We start from the raw sequence: 17170 nt of genomic DNA, 5'->3' as shown, positions 1-17170 counted from the left end.
AAATATGTACATGCATACTACTTTTATTTTCAACTTTTTTAACTAAGTAATTAAAGGAAAGCCTGCTACTGCCTTCACAATGATGAAATATTAGTACAAAACTATATGGTTCTATTCCACAATAAGCTACATGGTATCAGGACAAATTAAAAATAGTAAGCTGCTGACATTTGCAGAGCATATGAACTGAGACCTTTTGAAAACTGCCTATGGGACAAGTCTTCACTCATGAAAGGTGGTAATGTATTTTGAAAACATTAGGTGACCCTTTTAGAGGTATAATGATTCTACAAATATAGCCCAAAATCATTAATAAAGCTACATAAAGCTAGTAAAGAACAAATCCTGAACTCTGAGGTCTACTACAGGATGCCTTTACTATAGGTAGCAAAGACCAAATGGCAAATGATGGGAATTGGTTGGAAAACACACACAAAGAAGCCACTGGCCCAAAGCCCTAGATAGCAGGAAGTAGTCAAGCTCACAGAATTTAGTGCTGTCTTACCTTTCTAGTGTAGACTCTACATCAAAACAAGCAGGACAGAGGAAGACACTGAGAAAACAACTATGGGAGCACAGCAGTGCACAAGCAAATCCATAAACACCAGGGGCAAGCCAGAAGAAAGTTATTTCTGATGAAATTCACAGCTGTCGGCTGTCAGAATGTTTTAGAAGATAGCCACATAGGCTTCTCTAGTAGGCAAGGCTGAGCTAGGCTATGTTCTCCTAACAAGTGAACTAGAATCATCACAAGGTGCTTGCATCCTGGTACTGAGCAGTCTGGGAAGGCTCTCTCTCCTTTACAATAAAGAGGAATTGGTTATAACTCTTCTCTAAGAACTTCTCCATTCTGAGGAAAACATAGCTAGAGACTGGCCCCTCCCTGGTCGGCATCATAAAACACAGAAAGAAAACCTTCCTGAAATGCCCAAATCACATGATTCTCATCATAAAATGGACTAAACAGGTACTCTAGTCATTTTAACAGTGAAGCTCAAGAGAATTTCAAATCAACTGGTAATAGGGAGCAATAATAATTTTCTAAAACATAACATCTTTCATGAAAGTCAGATGTTTTCCACCTATATTACTAGCCAACAAGACGGTCATCTTTTAAAAAACAAAACAAAAAAATTTTCTCGGGGTTGGAGAGATGGCTCAGCAGTTAGGAGCACTGGCCGCTTTTCCAGAGAACCTGAATGATTCCCAGCACCCACATGGTAGCTAACAACCATGTGAACTCCAGTTTCAGAGAATCCAATGCCCTCTTCTGGTCTCCACAGGCATTGCATGACATGAGTGCACATATACATGTAGGCAATAGTCACACATATAAAATAAAAATAATTAAAAAAAATTTTTTTAATTTTCTCAGGGCTATAGACATGACTCAGCAGTTAGGATCACTGACTGCTCTTGCAGAGGACCCAGGTTTGATTCCCAGCACCCACATGACAGCTAACAGCCATCTATTACTCCAGTTCCAGGGGATCCAACACTTTCTGACCTCCTGGGCATTGCAAGACGTGGATGCATTTACACACATACAGGAAATGCACTCATACACATAAAATAAAAATAATAAATAATTAAAAATTCTCTAGCACTGAGTAATGAAGTTTTATACTATTTGGGGAACTAAATAAAAATTGTCTTTGGTTACACAAGCAAATGGGGCAAACCATTTGAAAGTGGAAAACTGATCTTGTCTCAAGATACAAAATTATATTAGCAGTTGTATTTGGTTATCATGCTTTACATGTGCCTCTGATTTATTTTGCCATTCAGTAATATAATGATTACCTATGAATTTACCACCAAACCTAGACACTACAACGTTGAATTTCACATTTCAATTCCTCTCAGTCTATATCTATGATTTGTGCACATTCTTAGATTATTTTGACTCTGTTTTTATCATTAGCACCCAGTAGGATTCTTTTGATTAAATTATTTTGTCTTTAGTCACTTTTTAAGAGTTATTTTACATACATTTGATGATTAGAGCACAATAAATAAAACTACTCTGGGGTTTGCATCGTGGGTTGCCTTGCCAGGGAAGGAATGAGCTCTGATACAGTGGTCTCTTCACATGTCCAATTAAAACATGAATTTCTGTAGATATTTAAAATATAATGTGTGCTGTCATTCAGTAATCTGTAATATGGTGAGTTCCATCTGCAGGTGCCAAGAGCTCAATGCAAATGACAGATCTCAACGTACAAAGGAAACTTCTTTGATCTGAAGGCAATCCTTACAGCTTCTGTAAAATGTGGAAAAGCTAATCCCAAACTGGCTTGGGACAGTGATCTATTCTGGCTGAAATCCCAGCAGTTCAGCTCTTACAAGGCTACAAAGCTATACTTTAGGTAAGGTTTGAGGTTTTTTCGTTTTATTTTGTCCAGGAAAAGACTCAAAAAAATGATTCTGGAGAATGATGGAGCAAGACACTTGAGGTTAACCACTGAACACTACATGCATGTGCTTACACAAACACATATACATGCATACACCACACACAACAACAAAAAAGACCCAGTACATTCATATATGCTTTTGTAAGATTTATTTTTATTTTATATGTATGAGTGTTTTGCCTGCATGTATGTAAGTGTACTACATGTGTGCAGTGCCCATTGAGGTCAGAGGAGGGTGATGGATTGGCTGGAACTGGAGTTATAGTTGCTAGCCACCATGTGAGTGAGAGAACCTAAGGAGGTCCTTTGAAGAGCAGCATGTGCTCTTAACTGCTGAATCGAGCCCTATGTTCATATATGATCAATAATAAGGATGATGTTACCTTTTCTAGTTAAAAATATTCTTTAAAAAAAATCATATCCCAATATCAGCAATATACTATGAAAAAAGGCAATAGGCTAGGGATCTCACACAGTCAGTAATGTGCTTTCCATGTTTTACAAGAAGACTTGAGTTTAACTCTAGGAACCCATGTATTTGTGCTCATAATTTCACCACTGGAGAGAGAGAGACAGCTGTAACCCAGAGGCTCACTGGCCAGCCAATACAGCCTACTTTGTGAGCTCAAAGCCAATGAGAGACCCTGCCTAAAAAACAGTATGGATGGCATCCAAGGAATGACACAAGACTGACTTCTGGCCTCCACACACATGCACACTCATCTATACACAAATGCATCCACACAAATGCACACATTCACATGTACATATATGTATAAAATGAAGAGATAAATACATAATACAGAGAAAAGGGTAAAGGTTACATTTTAGAAGAAAAATTTAATTATACAATTCTGTTACATAGTACTAAGTCTGTCAAAACCAAATGCCAAAAATATATTGCATAGCCATATTACAGAACTATAAATATGAAATAAAAGATATTCTGAAACCTATCTTGAACTCTGAGAACAAAAGAAGAAACAACAAGTATAATTTACTTCAGTTATTCGGTGTGCTGGTAAAACCATGTAATCCTGGCACTCAATAGGATGAAGCAGTAGTACAGCAAGTTCTAGGCCAGCCTGGATTACATAGCAAAATACTGTTTCAAAAACATAAATGAAAGTTAATTTGAAGATAATTCTGTATCTGTAAATAATGTCATTGGAATGTGAGGTCTGCAAGCAAATGTGGAAGAAGCACAGTACCTGAGTTACCTAGAGTCAGGTGACAAAACAGCATGATACTGACACAAAAAGAGACATGGATACAAATAGAAAAGAACAAATGGAAGAGAGCAGAACAGAACAGAATGGGAAACATCACAGCACAATGCAATATAAAAACACCTTGCAAATAAGCCCACATAGCTATAATTACCTAATTTTTCACAAAGGTAACAAAAATAAATGATGGGGAAAAAAGAGAGCTTTTTCAGTAAATGTTACTAGAAAGCTGGATATCCACAGATAGAAGAATGGAGGACACCTATTTCTCACTTTTAGAAAATCCAGTTCAAACTGAATCAAAGACCTTAGCTTAAGTCTTGAAGTTCTAAGACTATAAGATACAGTAAGCCTTTCAAGATCCAAGCATAGGCAAAGAAATGCTAAACAAGGGTCCGACAGCTCAGTAAGAGCAAGCAAGAACAAACAGGACTGAATCAAATTTAAACGCTTCTGTTCAGCAAATAACACCAGAGCAATAGACAACCTTGGAATGACAGACAATCCAACAGGGAGTTAATATTTAGAGTACATAAAAACTCACTTAAACAGCAAATCAGCAAGAAACCTTGTCAATAAATGGGTTATGGTACTGAACTGACACTAAATAGGTTCAAATAGCCAAGAGTAAATGGAAACCGCTCCCCACCTTAACCCATAAAAGAACTACAAACTACCAAGCCTGGCTAAAAAAGTATTTTTAGAACTACAAAATACCATATATACTTTAGACTCATATTTTTTGTTGTTGTTGTTTTGGAGACAGGGTCTCTCTGTAGCCCCAACTGTCCTGGAACTCACTATGTAGATTAAGCTGGCCTTGAACTCACAGAGATCTACCAGCCTCTGCCTCTCGAGTGCTGGGATTAAAGGCATGCACCACCACACCTGACTAGACTGGTAATATAGCTATATATTCACATTAATGTCACTCCAAGCTGCAAGCCAAGTAGGAGTAGGTTCCAGGCCACACTCTCCTGGAGAACAATGCATGATGTTAACTCATTAAGAAGCAGCACAGTGTAAACTTACATAAATATCTATAGTTTGCAGGAGAATTTTCATACTGCATTTGCAAATTACAAATTAGACTAAGTAAAAACAATATCTTGAGAAAAAAATAAGTCTTCTGCTCTTAAAATGAATCACCTAGTTTGCAGCCAAAGTACACACTGTTTTTTAAAGAAAACAAAGCAGAATGCACTAGGAAGCACATTAGCCTCCTAAGTAGTAAGAAATGATTACTTAGAATGTGAATTTAGGGAAAACATTACAAAATCTTGAGTCTTGAAAATAAGATATCATGTAGCACACTGACCCTAGCCTGGAAGAAAATGAAAGGTGGCTCTCGGTATGACAGTGACTGAAAATATTAAACACAGTCTGCTGGGGTGTCTTCTTGTTTCACCTTGTTTCCACTGTACTGAGCCAGGTTCCTGATGCAGTATCTAAGGTGCCATTATTCTTAAAAGGAAAGAACACAATTCAATTAAAACCCATGGTAATGGACAGACATCCCTGAAAGCAGATATTTATATTCATATAATATGCTGGAAATACTTCTAGGTAAAATTGTTAACTCATAGGAAATTAACAATATTTGACTTTTTTAAACTATCAAATATTGATTTTGCATAATGCGGCCTGAGGAGGTGTTAAAATCTTGGTAACTATCAAATGATGCTATGATTCTTTTGGAAGAGAGTAAAGATCCGCTGAAATGAAAAAGAGATGCTTTGCAGAACTTTATAGTAACCTCAGGACAGAGGTCTCATGTAGAATGTCAATGGCAACTATGTAAATGGGAAGGAGCACTCCAGTTTGAGTCTAGAATCTCTTTGTTCTAAGCTCACACTAGATCACGCAAGTTGCTCTAGGAATAAGAATTGGCAGGGTAGAGGCTGCCTTAGAAAACAGCTATATAAGCATTTTATTTTTTCCATTATAGGACTATAACATAAAGAAATAAAAATATATTGCTACTTATTGGTTAAAATGGATGGTCAAATTGCTTTGATGCAACTTTACAAAAATTATTTCCAAAAGGTTATGTTTCCTGAAAACTCCTTGGAAAAATCTCACTGTGGACTTTTCAAATTGACTACCAAGTCATCATGAATATAAAGAACCTCTCACAGAAAGTCAGTACTATATAATGAAACTGTACCAAAGTTGATAATTAGGCATAATTGAAGGCTGCAGTGAACATATAGGCTTTTGTTCTCTTTAATTCTGGCACTGACTGGGAATTAACGATAAGAGCTTAAGGCATATTTTAGTCAGATTCCAGATGTATATGCCAGTGTTCTAAAAAGAAATTAAGGAACATAAAGGAAGAGAACGGCCCTCAAATGTGAGATGCTGGTGAGAAACACTTATATTCTTAAAAAGTTAAAAATAGCAAATATTCTGACACCTCAATACTGAGGACATTACTAGATTACATAGTACCATGACAAATGTCTTCTAAAATTATTTTGTTGAATTAAACAATGTATTTTGACATGTAAGAGCAACTAGAACATTCAGACAAAGGCACAGCTCACATTTCATCTTATTTGCTATATACAAATCAAAGAAGATAAAATAAAATAAATCAGATGCGTGTTAGATTAACACTAACTTGTATGTCTCTAACTTCATATGCTAATGGATGACTATAGAATAGCATAATAACTGCAGTCTTTGAGCTTGTTTTGGGGGAGATAGAAGTGGTGGGATAAGGGAATTTCTAACCTAAAAACTAAGTATAAACACATACATAAACATGCATATGCACATAAGCATTCACCTTTCATACTCTAATGTTCCATAGGAATGCGGTGAAAATGACAGGGTAAACAAGAAAGGGCCTCAAGGAAGGCAGAGGTCTCATAAGGGGACATGATCCTAACACAGTATTTGGAACAACAAACAGTAGAAGTGGAATGTTGAATGGACATCTTGGAAAATGAGCAGAAGTGAAGTAAAAGAGGTAAGAAAGAAGGTCAAAGAATTTGCCTGAAAAAATACAATGGCAATGGAAGTGCTGATTTGCAAATGGAATCTGCAAAGTGAATGAGAGGATTAAGAAACTGAATGACTAGAGGGCATAGCCCAGGAAGGAGAAGGAGTTCAACAGAGACATTCCCAAGGTTTTATTAAGCCATCTGCCAACTCAGGGGCTCATCCCACAATGCACATGTGTTGGGCATCATGTTGAGTATAGTCAATGTTCACTGGTGGATAAAGGAATCAATAGCAAATGAGGTCCCTTATTACCATCCTCCCAAAACTTCCTAAAAGCATGATTAAGTGAGCCCTGTCCCAAAGATTTTCCCATTTTACATAATATAAAATAATCAATACTTTCAAAAGAACAAGACTCATATAATATTTAAGATATTTTACTGCCCATGGAAAGGCCTAAAGTTAAAAAATGAGTATTAGAAAAAAATGCAAAAATATCTTAAGCTGTGATTATATAATGACAACAATTAAAATCTCATGCCAGTGCCATGAAGTTTTCTTTTAAAGTAGCAAATATATTATAATCAATATAACTGGTGTGAACAGGAGACAGAAACTGCTCAGGTAGGGCAGGTACCCAAAACAGCAGTTCTAAGAACATTCTCGCTGGAGGACAGAAATGCCCTGTGAGAGTTCTGATTCCTGTTCCTTTGTTCTCCTAAGTGAGCACTTCTGCCTAGAGTTAGAGTGACTACATGACTAAAACTGAGAGGGACACATGGGGACACCTGTTTGGGTCAACTGGACTGACCAGCTCATCCCCCTCCCAGTATCCCATCCCAGTTTCTCTTCCACTACCTGCCCTTCCCTCACCCCCCTCTACCCACTTAACAAATCTGTAATAACCTTCAAAATCACCCTTTGTGGTCAGTGAATTTCACTGGTGGTTACCTGGCAAGTTTCTAAGACCCTTAGCTCTCTGAAAAAGGCTCTGATGTTCCCACAGACAACCCAGTAGTATTATATCATGATCAAGATATACCACATGAAGCAGCATTTTAGCTACACTGAGAACAAGAGCCCTGACAAAGTGGAGGAAATGCCTTTTCTTGCTGCAGAGCACATATGAACTAAACAGCACACCATAGAAGAAATGTTCTCTAAAATAAAAGAAAATTCTGAGAAAGAAAATGAGTGAAGCAGTGCACAAAAGTTTTCATACAGTAAGTGACAGAATGTCCCAGTTGTAGAAAACTACAAACTGCCACTAATCTTATGTATCTCCAAAACTGACCCTTATCTACCTCCAGGACTGTTGCTGGAGACAACTGTTGCTTAAGGTAGCCTGTCCTGTTTGATCAAGTGGCCCCAGAGAATGAGACACATAAATCCCTGCAGCTGCATCTGCTTCCTCATGCCCAAGCCACTATATGATCACTAATTCGCCTCATCTGGAGGTCAAGCATCTCCAGCACGCAGGCAGGAAGGCAGCTATTACTTCCGCACCTAGAATAAAATGTGATCTCGTCTGAGGTCTGCAATGGTTTTTTTTTTTCTTTCTCTCCTATTATTCCTGTATTTTGAACCCCAAAACCTAACAGTAAGGAAATGATTTTATTTTTATTTTTTTATTTTGATTTATTTATTTATTTTTTGTTGAGACAGGGTCTCCCTGTAGCCCAAGCTGCTCTGGAACTTGCTATGTAAACCATCCCAGGCCAGCCTATATTTCATAGCAATCCTCTTGCCTCTGCTCCTCAAGTGCTGGATTAAAGATGTGACCAACATAGATAGCAGGAAAGGATTCTTTTAAATACCTAATAATAAGAGCTGTACAAGGCTCAAGAGAAAAATCCCAAAACCACAGGGCTAAAGATACCAGCACTTGCAGAAAAGTACTGACTTAACTTTTTAAAATTCCTATTGTAATACTACTTTTGAATTATTATGTGGTTTTGATTTAGGTGAGATTGTTAAACTATATCACTCACATAAAATGGGATTTCCTTGTGAGGAGAAAGAAAAAAAAAAGATGAAACTGGATATAGCAGCAGTAAATAAATTGCATTCCCTTAAGCCCTTTCTACTTGCTTGAGATAGGTCACAATTTTGGCCTGAGCTTCCCAGCAGTAAACACAAAGTGGAAAACTCAATTATATACATGATTTGTTAGTACCCAAGACTAAAACGACAAATTGTTACAGAAATGCACAATTTTTCCTGGAATCACATCCCTGGGTCTTATAGGCAAGCTAGAACATTTTCATGAACAACAGACCAGTGCATTAAAAACAAAAATGAGTTTCACGGTGCTATTTCTTAAAATTTTCTTAGATTTAAGTTATAACTATAATATAAAATAAAACAAATCAATTGTACAAAAAGAAGAAAACGAAAATAATACAGTGAAACAAGCTCTCCAGTTGTAGGTATACAAGGAAAAAGCTGAAAACACATTAAGGAATGAACAGGGCAAAGCCTTGCATGGTTGCACACATGTCTAGTCCCAGCATTCCAGAGACTGAGGCAGGGGAATGTCAACTTCAATGCCAACTGTGGGCACTGAATGTCAACTTCAATGCCAACTGTGAGATGCTGTCTCACCAAAAATAAATGAATAAACAAGCTAAATGATTAATCAAAATAAAATCAGGGGCAGAGAATGTAGTCCAATGGGAAAGCACTTACCTAGCATGTAAGGCCCCCTGCTTCATTCCCCACAAGGAAGAAGAATAAAAAGAAGCAAAGGAAAAAGAAGAAACTGAATCACACCAAATCACATCACACTAAATTAGCTAATACTTTTGTTCAGGTGTTCCAGACAGCTCTTAAGCACACCTGCCGTTGCCTAGGTGAGAGTGGAGGAACCCAGTGAAAAGGTAAGCAGGAAGAAGGGGCACCTCCCCTGTCCAGAGACAAGCCCTGCAAACACAACCAGTCTAGAAACAGCATGCCAGACACTTGTGTTGATTCACATAGAAAACAAAACAGGACAAATCAGGGGGCAAAAATCCACTCTCAACAGTACACTAGTCACAAGCAAAAGCTCTGTAAACAATTTAGCAATAATTCCCAAACTTGAGCAGTATGACTTGGGCAGAAAATGTATAACTATCTACACAGGTACCTAAATGAACCGAATCCAGTAAAACACAGAAAGAAATCTTCCACAAAACTACCACCTTTGCTTTGGATAAATCGATGTGACTCCAATCTACCTTTCCATGGAGAATCAATTCTCTTGTGGGGTGTTCTCTCGATTAAAAGCTCTTTGCTCATAAAAATGTCACATAATCATAGATGATTATTTATAGCTAATTGTTCATAAATGAAAATAATGAAATAAGATGGAATGGGGGACACATGCAAAAGGGGAATTAAGTTACTAAAATACAACTTCCTTATTAAATAAACAAGATAGAATCATGTTTTCTTTCCACTTTAGCCCAACAGAGGTATTTCTTCTATAAATATTTTTAAAGCTGACAGGAGCCTATAAACACTTTATTGTTCCTAAATTAGCTCTCATGGAAAGTTACAAAAAAGAAAAAAAAAAAAACCCTGATGGCAAACCACGGATGGGAAGGAAGAAATGAGAGGAGACTGGGAGGGAATGGGTGACAGGAAGAGGCAGGTTTGTGAAGAACACCAGTGCCAATAGAATACTGCACATGAAATCAAGTGTCAGAACAGCATGAGAATGAGCCACACACTTTGATGAAGAAGAAAACAGAGTTTTTCTACAGACATGTGCTACTGAAAGATTCCTGAGGAAAACTATCTTTTAATAAAAGATACACTGCTCTTCCTGAGGACTCAGGTTCAGTTGCCAGCATCTATACAAGGAGCTTACAAACATCTATAACTCCAGTTCCAGGAAATTCAACACACTCTTGTGATTTCCATAGGTGCCTATAAGCACATGATGCACATAGATAAACTCAGGCACATACCATATGCACAAAACAAACAAACAAGAAAATAAATAATTTTTAAAACTACACATGATGACAAAAGTTTAGTCAAAGACAAGTTTTTTGTTTTGTTTTGTTTTTTTGTCTGTTTGAGACAGGATCTCCCTGTAGCTCCAGCTGTCCTGGAACTCACTATGTAGACCAGGCTGGATGACAAAGTTACAACAATAACTCAATTGGAATAAACACCACACAGCATAAATAAAATTTTTCCTAAGGAAGAAACCTTCACTCCACTGCACTACGGAACATTCAGTTTCTATACAATGCATCATTTCTCTCATAGAATGGCAACATTTCTAAACAAACTGAATTGCCCTTGGAATGGGTTTAATGACCACTGAAGCAATTACATGCTAACATCCTTCTCCCATGAGTTCTTGTTTTGGATGGCATTTTGATGTGTTATGAAAAAGAGAGAAGCTTTAAATTAAAGTTGAAAATGCAGAACAGGAACATGCAAACTTTTTGAGTTTGGAATAAGAGAAAAGGAAGGACACACTTCGCATCGCAAACACCTACAGGATGCCATATGCTTTATTAGTGTTTTCAAGTGGAATAAAACAACCTCCAGAACTGCAGCACTCTTACTCTCACAATGTGAAGGTGGGGCAAAAGGTCACTTAACAGGAACAAAGGTATTGTTGCAAGAAGGACAACTAGCTTGTGAATGCCATGGGCTATTAATCAAAACTTCCTCTGTCAGGCATGGGGTACCTACCAATGAATTGTTGGTCAAGGAGGCCACAAAGGCCCCCAAAACAATAGAGGCTATTGCCATTCTCCCTAGATGCCCTCCTAAACTAGATATATTAAGACCATATTTCTGAAGATACCACACAACTATGGTGAATCAAGTTTGAATTGACTTGGAAATTTCCTATCTACTGGTTAGCATTCATAGTGGTGGAAAGTGCTATGCAGGGAGCTTGGAAAGAAAAATCAGCAATGGTTTTATTGAGCAGTAGACCCTGCATGCTACAATACTGACCTTCCAGGCAACATGTCCCCACTAGTGTAATAGTGGCATGAATGTAATAGGAATAACCAACATCAGAGGCCTGCCCAACAGAAGAGAAAACATGCCTAATAATGAGAAACTTACTCAAAAGTTATGCCTGAAGAGCCAGAGGCATTACGGGAGAACATATCACTGTTGTTTTGCTGAATGGGCATGTTGTCAAACTGCTTTAGAAATATTTATTTTTATGTCAATAGATTGGCATTCCTCTGAATCTTCTTTTTTTTTTTTTTTTGGCTCACCAAATGTCCTCTAAAAACAAGCTCTTCAGTTTGCAGGAATGGTAATAACATATTGTTTAGTTTTACTTGTTAACTATTAATTTTTTTATTTTTAACAATTTCATACAAGAGTACTGTCTTTGAATTATTCCATGCCTCCCAGTCCCCCACCAATTCCTCCCATGTCCTCCCATTCCTTCTCAATTTAATGCCGACTTCTTGGTTATTACTGTTCTATATACATCATAAATTTATAAATACATAAATATACACACATTTTATACACACACACACACACAATAAAGCACTGATCCATTTAGTGGTGCTCATGTGTACCTATGTTTAGGGCTGTCATTTGGGATTTGACAAACTCTCAGAGAGTTAGTGACTAGAGAAAACTGATCCTCACTCAGCATGCACTGATTGTTTGTACCTCTTCATCTTAATGTAGGCATTTCCCTCATCTGCTTTGGCATGCCAACTGGTTTTGACATTATAGAGCTGTTGTTAGACTACCGTACTGTGGAGATTTCATGGGTGCAGCTTCCCTGCCATGTCTAGAATATATCAAGTAGAAGCAGATAGCACTCTGGTTCTTATATCTCCCAACCTGTCCTAGTTTGTTCTTCATTGCTGTGACAAAACACTCTGACCACTACCAACTTGGGGAGGAAAGGGTTTATTTATCTTACATCTTCCAGGTCACAGTTCATCAGGGAGCCCAAGGTAGGAACTCAGGTGAGGAACCTGGAAGCAGGAGCTGGAGCACAGGCCATAGAGGAACGCTGCTTACTGGCTAGCTCCCCTGGCCCCTGCTCAGCCTGTATGCAATACAGGCCCACCTGCCCAGGGGTGGCACTACCCACAGTGGGCTGGGCCCTCCTGTAACAGGAGGCTTCCAAAGTTGGTGCGGACTCAGAGCCCTGGGATTCAGCGAGAATTCACTTCACTTCTTGGTCTACAAATAGCCTGTGAAAAGGAGCCCATGCCTCCGTACTCTGCTCGCGAGCCCCGTGACTGCTGACAGACTGCGTGGCGCGGACCAATCAAAAAACGATACGCTGACTAAAGGGACTTGGGGGCGGAGAAAAGGGAAATATAAGGCCTGTCCCCTCCTGCATTAAACGAGCCTGCAGCACCTCGACTAGTGCTTGCTTCTACCCAACTCCCGGAGTCTGTGTGTTGTGACTCAGCGCCTCTTGCCCCCCATAATCGGCAGGGAACCCGATCCAGGTTAGGGTCTTCACAGCTGGCCTGAGGAGAACCCGCAACACCCTCCAACATCACTCATCAAGAAGATGCCGCTCAGACATGGCCACAGGCCAGTCCAATAGAGGCATTTCCCCAATTCAGGCTCCCTCAACCCAGGTGTGTCAAGTTGACACTAAAGCTATCCAGCACACAACCCTTCAGTGCTGTTCCCTGAGCCTTATGTGCAGAGATTGTATTACAGATGTGTGACTTAGGGCTTGTCACCACAGAGAGACATATTCTCTGAATTTGATCAGTTGTGAAACTTTGTAATATCTCCATCTGTTGTAAAAAGAAGGTTCTTTGATTAGTGGTAAGAGGTACACTTGTCTGTAAACATAGGGATATGTATTTAGAATATAATAAGAAACTATGTTGGTCTAGGGAAGTTACAGAGTTGGTTTTTCTCCAGGATCTATGACTTCTCCAGGTATACTAGGTTATGTTTACAGTACCATGCCTTCCCATTAAGTGGATTTTAAGTCTAATTAGACAGCTGCAGATTACCCTGAAGATAACCAAAACACCTTATATGCATGTGTGAAATTCTCAATAAACTTTTTTTAAAGTAAAAAAAAAGGCTATTACTAGACCAACAGAGAGAGATTTCTGGGCTGATCATTTTTGTGGTTCATAGACTTTACAGCTAGCTAGGATGATTGATGGGTTTTTCTCCCTTGGCAGCTTGCACAGTATCTTCTGGGGCTATGACAGCTAGTCATTAGGGAGTTGGCTCCCAGGTCAGTTCTGGATCAATTACTCGAGATTCTGTGTCTGAAATACATAGTATCTTCAACAATAGGATCTTACCTTCAAAATCTGGAAGGCAATCAAGGACTGTGGCAATAGCCTGTATTATTTTTGGTGTCTCTTAGACTACCCTGACCAGCAACTTGGAGGGAAGTTTCCCTTGCCTAGCACTGTGATATCTGTTATATGCCATCAGCTATACACACGCACTCACATTTACATTATATGCATATTTTTCAGTAGGATTATTAAATACTAATTTTAATTGTTTTTCACACCACTTATTTACCTCTCCTCTCTGTTCCCATTTACCCCTCCCTGCACTTTCCCCAGTTAAAGTGTCCCCCATTTTCACCATTTCTCACTTAACTCCTGGCTCTTACTACTGTCCTCTCTCAAGCTGCTCCTTCCACTTTCACTCCTTGGTTACCTGCATTTCCCTGGTTCCTAAGGGTACATCATTATATATACTTACATCTAAGAATTTGGAGTTAGGATCTACAAATGAGAGAGAACATACATTTCTTGTTTTTCTGAGTCTGAGTTATATCACAAAGGACAACAGTTTCTAGTTCTAGCCATTTCCTTAAAGATTTCATGATTCTATTTTTCTTTACTGCTGAGTAGATCTCCAAGAGTAACTGTACCACATTTGGGTTGTTTCCATTTCCTAGCTATTGTGAAAAGAACACTAACAATGTAGCTAAACCCATATCTATGTAATAGAAAATTGAGTCCCTTGCATATATGCCAAGGAGTGGTACAGATGGATCATATGATAGATCTATTTTTTAGTTTTTAAAGAGTTCTCCAGACTGATTCTCATAGTGGCTGTACCAGCTGCAATGCCACCATCAGTGAATGAAGATTTCCTTTCAGCATATCCTCACCAGAATTAGGTATCATTTGTTCTCTTGATTTTAGCCATTGTGAATGAGGTAAGATTGTTATATAGCAGTTTTTTTAGTTTAATAAGCTCCTGTTTGTCAATTGTTGATCTGAACTCCTGAGCAAACACAGTCTGATTCAGAAAGTCCTTTCCTGGTAGGACACTGCCTATGTTCCTTCTAATGACTTCAGCATTTCAGGTTTCACACTGAGGTCTTAGATCAATTTGGAATAACATTTTAAAAACATATTTTATTTATTATTTTTATTTTTTATGTGTATGAGTCCATTGCCTGTGTATATAAGTGTACCCATATCTTGTAATGCCCATGGACATCAAAAGAGTGTCCTTTGTCCCCTAGAACTGGAGATAAAGATAGTTGTTAGCTGCCATGTGGGTGCTGGGAATCAAACCCAGGTCCTCTGCAAGATCAACTAGTGACCTTAAATGCTGAGCCATCTCTCCTGCCCCTAAAGTTTAGTTTTGTACAGGGTGATAGATATTAGTACAATTTAATTCTTCTATATATGGAGATGCAGTTTTCCCTGCACCATTTGTTGAAGAGCCTGACTTTCTTCCACTGTGTATTCTTGGCACCTCTGTCAAATATCAGGTGTCTGTAATTGTGGGCACTCATGTGTGTATCTTCTATTTTGTTTCACTGATCTACAGCTTTGTTTTTGTTCCAATACCATGCTGCTCTTATTACTATAAGTCTGTAATATAGTTTGAAATCTGGTACGGTAATTTCTCTAGCAATGTTCTTTTTTTTTTTTTTTTTTTTTTTTTTTTTTTTTTTGGCTCAGGACTGTTTTGGCTACCTGGGAACTTTCCTGAAATTTTAGAATTTTTTTCTCAGTATCTGTGAAAAATCTCATGGGTATTTTGATTAAGACTGAATTGAATGGCTTTTGGTGGGATTAGCATTTTCACAATATTAATTCTACCACTACATGAGCACAGGATGCCTTTCTATCTTCTAGTGTCTTCCTCAAAGTTTTCTTCAAAGATTTAAATTTTTCATTGTAGAGATCTTTAACATCGTTGGTTAAATATTTTTACAGAATTTTTTTTGAGGTTATTGTGAAAAGAGGGTATTTCTATGATCTTTCTCTGACTGCTTGTTATTGGTATATGAAAAGGCTAGTGATTTTTATAAGTTGATTTTGTATCCTGCCACTTTTCTGAAAGTGTTGATTATTTCTAAAATTTAACTTAGGTGGTTTGAATCTAGAAAGCCATACACTTCTTTTAGATTTTCTAATTTAACAGTAGATTATAGGTTTTTAAAAGTAATCCCTTATAATGCTCTGGATTACTTTGGTGTCTGCTGTAAAGTTTCCTTTACCTCTCTGATTTTGTTGATTTGGTTTCATTTGCTCTTGCCTTTCCAGAGTCATGAAAAATCAGAGTCTTTCTGATTTTTAATGAAAGCACTTAGAGCTATAAACTTCCCCCTTAGGTCTGCTTTTAAAGCATCCCAGAGGTTTTGTTGTGTTGTATTACCCTTTTCATTTAGTTCCCAAAATAGTTTTATTTCTTTCTTAATTTTTTCTTTGACCTATTCATCATTTAGAAGTTTAATGTTTAATCTCCATGAGTTCATATAGTTACGAGAGCTTCTTTTCAGGCTGGTTTTAAGTTTTACTGCATTGTGGTCTCGTGAGATGCATGTAATTGTTTCAATTATTTTTGTTTTTGTTGAGGTTTGTTTTGTGCCCCAGTATGTGGTCAATTTTAGAGAAACTTCCATGAGCTGATTAATAAAAAAGCATATTCTTTGGTGCTTGGGTGGAATATTCAGTTAGGTGTCTGTTAGGTCCATTGGATGTATGGAATAACTTAATTCAAATGTCTCTCTGTTAATTCTTTGTCCCATTGACCTAACTATTGGTGACCATGGGGTATTTACATCCCTTACTATTACTGAGTTGGGGTTAACCTGTGCCTTAAAGTCCATAGTACTGTTTTTATGGAATTGGGTGCACCAGAGTTTGGTGCATATATGTTCATGATTGTAATATCTTCTTGGTCAACTCTTCCTTTGATCAGAATGAAGTGACCCTCTTTGCCTCTTCGGATTGATTTTAGTTTGAAGTCTATTTTGTCAGATATTAGAATTGCAGCTGTGCTGAGAGTTAGGCATTATCTCAGAGCACTCTCTGGATCAGATCCCTCCAAACACAGCTTCATTGAGAACACACTGAGATTGTGATTTGGATATTCATTATAAAATAGCAGGTGCATTTCTTCTATAAAATTATTTAACCCTTAGAGTTTATTATGTACTGCCTAATTTAAAATCCTTTATTACTAAAGTGGTTCCATGAGGAAATTAGCCTTCTGGAGGTGTTACTAGTACAGATATTTAGTGATGCTTGCTCTTTCTCTCTCTTCCTCCCTTCCTCTCTCCCTCTCCCCTCCGTCTCTCTGAACCTTCTTCTCTACCCTCCTGGCTCTGTCTGTCTC

The 17170-nt window shown here is 38.0% G+C and overlaps 1 protein-coding gene across 1 annotated transcript in view; it reads right to left on the bottom strand.

Moving 5' to 3' along the window:
* Positions 1-17170, bottom strand: part of Znf407 (zinc finger protein 407) — a 501268-nt gene that overhangs the window by 310509 nt on the left and 173589 nt on the right. The gene's annotated exons all lie outside the window — the stretch shown is intronic.

The sequence above is a fragment of the Nannospalax galili genome, unplaced genomic scaffold, assembly GCF_000622305.1.
Source record: "Nannospalax galili isolate Female #2095 unplaced genomic scaffold, S.galili_v1.0 scaffold243, whole genome shotgun sequence".
Taxonomy (NCBI): domain Eukaryota; kingdom Metazoa; phylum Chordata; class Mammalia; order Rodentia; family Spalacidae; genus Nannospalax; species Nannospalax galili.
The sequence above is the reverse complement of the archived record's forward strand: the minus strand, read 5'-3'. Positions and strand labels throughout refer to the sequence as shown.